Below are 4612 nucleotides of genomic sequence, written 5' to 3'. Positions count from 1 at the left end.
GGGGGGGGGGGGTAGTTGCTTTGCTTATTGTTTCCAAGCTGCTTTCTCTAACATGCTTTATTTTCTTTATCATTGCTCCATGTCAGAAAGATGCCTTTGACAGTTTCATTTGCCTACAGCTTTCATTCTTCTCCTTTGTGCCTCTATGCTTTGCCAAACAACACTGAACAATAAGGGAGTCGCTTTGTCCACCCAGCTCAGCTTTTGTCAGACTCTGCACTCCAGCTCATTCTTCTGTTCTTTCCAGCTGTATCATGCATTTGGGGTCTCATGTCCCTGCTGATGAGTCTGAAAGAATGGTCTTATCACGCTATTTTAACAGATGTTATTTCTTGTGAGTGATAGATTGCTTGGTATCTGTTAATATTTCCACTGTAACAAATGCAATGGCAAAAGTAATCTCAGCATTGGAGTATGGAAGTTGATGGATTAGAGAAAAAAATATTAATTGCCATGACCTGCTTCAGGCCTAAGGCAAGGAGGAGTTTGGGATGTTTTATAAATCTTCCTTCCCCTATCCAGAGTCATTAATAAGGCTTAACTTTGCTAAAAGCCCTGCTAGGATTAGTATGAGACAAGTAATGTTATGTGTGTAATTCAGTCATTTTACTCTTAGCACTAAACTCCTTTTATTGAATTGGTTTACAGCAAAAAGGTTTTAATCTTCTATTACTGGAAACGCCTGAATAAATGAATGAATAAAATAATGAACAACCTTGAACCATTTGGACTGTGAACTTGCAGAATTGCAGTCTTCTTTCTTGCCAGTGCCCCTCCATCTCCCATGATCTCACATCCAAATCCCTTGGCTTTCTAGTTTACCAAATTGGTGTTTGCTAGTTTGCATAGAAACAGAGATGGGTAATATAAAATTTTAAAATTATACTTAATTAGGATTTCATACTGTTTCTGTATGCATCTTTTGAAATGGTTATCTTCTTAAATCACATCATGTAGAAAAAAAATGCCAAAAAATTAAGCTAGACTGGAGTGCTTAATTGTTGTAAGAGATCCTTATCTATCATAAATAGTTCTCAAAACATCACCCTCAAAATCATCACAGAAAGTTCTTTAGAATCCATGGCAACTGGCTCAAAAGAGTTAAAAAGGAAACTGAAATTATTTATACCTGATACTGTCACTGTGTAGATAGAAAACAGATTCTGTGATACATTTAAGTGGACAGACAATGCAGATTTTATGAATTTGAGAAGTTTATTTTCTACAGCCCATCACTGAATGATTTATAAGGGGGTTGTGATTGATGACCAGGTTAAGTAAGGAGAAAAAAGTATTTCTATTTACACACTTCAATTTATGGAACAGGGATGGATTTACATTGTCTGGCAAAAGAATTCTGTATTGTGGTGTAATAAACCTGGATTTTCATATCAGGTTTCCACTGTCTGAGGAAGTACATAAATCTGGTCTCAAGCATTTATCCTGAAAAGTACATAATTAAGCCAGAACTGGCTATGTATAGACAAAGTCATAAGTATGATCAACTCCTAGTGCAATTTACAAGAAAAAAAGTGTTATATTTGCTTGCAAGCATATGGGAATAAATTAATGAGCTCTGCTTCATCAGAGTTCATGGAGAAGCAGGTAAGAATGTCACTTGGAAGATGTGGAATGACACTTCCTTCTCTGTCAAGACTAAAACAACCTTTTCAGCAGTTTCTGCTTCGTGCTTCTTCCCTTGGATTACTTCCAGCCAGCTTCTTGTAATTACCTCCCCATTATGTTCATGTGGGATGGGAGTTTAAAAGATGACATCAGTCAGACACATATTGTGATATGTATGACTAATCAGTAGTTAACAATGCAACAATTAACTCCTCTGTGGCATTTTATTTGTCACTTAAAAATATTCCTTTGACTCATAGAGTAACTCATACCCTGCAGGAAAAATTCTCAGCTCATTAGAGCTGATCTGCTGTTATCACTTGGCTAATGTCTCCACTGAGGCTGAGACTGTTGCTGAGCCTCATTTATTTTAACCTCGATCTGGTATCTCACCTTTAGTTTTTGTTTTATTATGTCCTTCTTTTTTATATAGTGGAATAACTGTCTTGTTTCCAGGCAGAACAAATGAATAAAACAGCATTATTAAAAGGAAATAAATTTAAAAAAATAATGTAGGCCTTTGGTTTTTCCAGCAAGCTTGTGACAAAGTAAAAAAATGTCTAAAATGAGGTGTACCCTGGTGTGAATGTTTCCTCTGAGGTCTAAGCTCAGTGCAAGAAGCATCAGTGTCTCTCACAGTGTCCTCATTTGCTCTGACTTGCCTTTGCTTGAGATCAGTCCTGCTTGTAGTTTCTCTGTGGATTTACTTATTTCTTAGAGAGTTCGTGCTCACAAAAGTAAAACTTTTTTACCTCTTTGCCGGAATGTATTTTTAAGGTGGCTGATGGAACTGAAAAGCCAATGACATCTGTTTTTCTGAAGGAAAAATAATCTTGAGCTTTGTATAGGAGGTTGATCTGCACAATAGAGATTTTTTGGAGTACTTTTTTTTTTTCTTTTCTCAGACTCCCTAATGATGTGCTTTTGTCTGTCAAATGGCATTATAAGGCCTTGTCCAGAGCAGCTGTATTGTGCAGGTGGGCTATATATTCAGCAGCACTCTCGAGTGTTTCAGTGACTCCTGTGTTTTGTTCAGCCTTACAAGGATGTGAGAGGAGTGGCAAGAAAGCTCAGCTTCTGCAAAAAGTATTTAATGTATTTGATTCTCTTTGATGTTTCTGAGTGAAAATGTTAATGTGGCCAAACCAGGGTGAATGTTGGGCTTCTGCCTCCATTTGGGGCTTCTGCCTAGGCTTGCTGCTTTGAACACAGTGCTGGGCAAAGGAGTGTCCATGCAGTGAGTCCATAGCAGCTGGGAAGGTAGTCAGGGTGTGGGATCAGTGGAGATGACACTGGTGCACTGCTTCTACTCACCAGCACCAGAGCTCTGTGCCTGGGGTGTGCAAACAGGGACTATGCAGCTACTGCAGAAGTTGGTGTGAAGAGGCTTGGGGTCCTTGGGGCACTGTTGTGGGACTCACTGCCTCAGTGTGCTGGTGGTGGTGAGCTCCAGAAGATGGAACCTTACCCCACTGGAGTGATCAGATGCTCACCTTGCATGTGCTCCTGAGGGAAGGCAGGGCTACAGACACTGCCTGCTGAGGGAGGATGTGGGAAAGGCTGAGATACTCCCTATCTTCCTTGTGTCAGTCTTTTCTGGTGCAGTCTGCTCTCTGGCAGTGCCTCATGGCAGTAGAGGAACAGGATTTTTCAACTCAAGTTCAAAAACGCATTTGTTTTGGTGTGGTGGGGAATCCTTTCTTGTCCATCTTTCTTATCATTGAAAGAATGCAATATCAATCAAATATCTTACATGTTGTATCAAATGCATCATTTAACACTAGATTATGTAAATTCATACCCCCTACAATTTGCCCTCTAAAATGTTTTCTCTATCAAATCTAAAACTCGTGTTTGGTAGTAAATCTTGCACTACACTCTAATTATTCTGCACATCATGCAGCTGGGCCAGTGATGGAGTAAATGACCTCCTAACAATCTCAAAGAGGCAAGCAGAGTGCATCAGAGGCAAAGCCACTTTTACTCTATGCAGATTATACATGAATTTTTGCAGCCAAATTAGTAATATATTTCTAGAAATGGGAAAACAAAATAGATTATACATGTGAAGGCAGCAGAATATTTAAAATGTATACAGGTAACTACTGTGTACTGTCAGTGAAATTCCCTATATTCTTAAGAGACAATACCTGTTTAGAAAGACATCTGAAACATTCTTAAGTGCTGCAGTACACTCTATCTGAAACAATAATAGTGGAGATGGTTATGGGTAAGCTAGACTTATTCTTTTCAGAAATCTGGTCTGAGGACTTTTCTTTAAGCTGAAGAATCTGACTTGTCAAAATTGATACTTTTTCTAAGCCCATTTGATTCAGTTTGATAGCTGAAAATACTCTGTTTATAGAAAGAGTTGTGCACTTCTTCAGCCAGAGAACAGAAAATCACTTCATTGCAAGGTGTAGAATCAAGCTGCTCAAATAAATACTGGTGCAGTCAGAGCAATGCAATCACTTTCACTTTTGACAGTCACTTTTGAAAGCTGGGCAGTTCTAGCCTCTTGCATAATACCTTTGTACTGGTCTGATAATTTCCACATCCATCTCGTTTCTGTTTGAGCTCTTAGCATATCTCTGAAATGTGTGAATAGAAATATAAAGGGCTTCAGGAGATGAAGGTTCTACTAGGTTGCCAGGTAAACCACTTTTATGGATCAATACTCTTCAGTTAAAAAATACCTCAAACAACAGACATATCATTTCATGACATAACCATAAGCTTCCATGAGGCTCTTTCTATTATGAGGACTATCTTCCTGAGTTTGATCTTCCCACATAGGCTGATGTAAGTGTTTCTACTATTTTGGTGCCTTGTATTTATGTACATGTGTCCAAACTACACATAGATATACTAACATGCAGTGCTGCTTTACCTTTGATGGTCAGTGTGCTGTGGCTGCTAATTGAATGGAAGGACTGGGTACTTAGCCATTTCATAAATACATCAGGACTATGTTCTTTGTGCTAAA

This window comes from Acanthisitta chloris, unplaced genomic scaffold (genome assembly GCF_000695815.1).
Source record: "Acanthisitta chloris isolate BGI_N310 unplaced genomic scaffold, ASM69581v1 scaffold21175, whole genome shotgun sequence".
NCBI classification, from domain to species: domain Eukaryota; kingdom Metazoa; phylum Chordata; class Aves; order Passeriformes; family Acanthisittidae; genus Acanthisitta; species Acanthisitta chloris.
Note: the sequence above shows the minus strand (reverse complement) of the source record.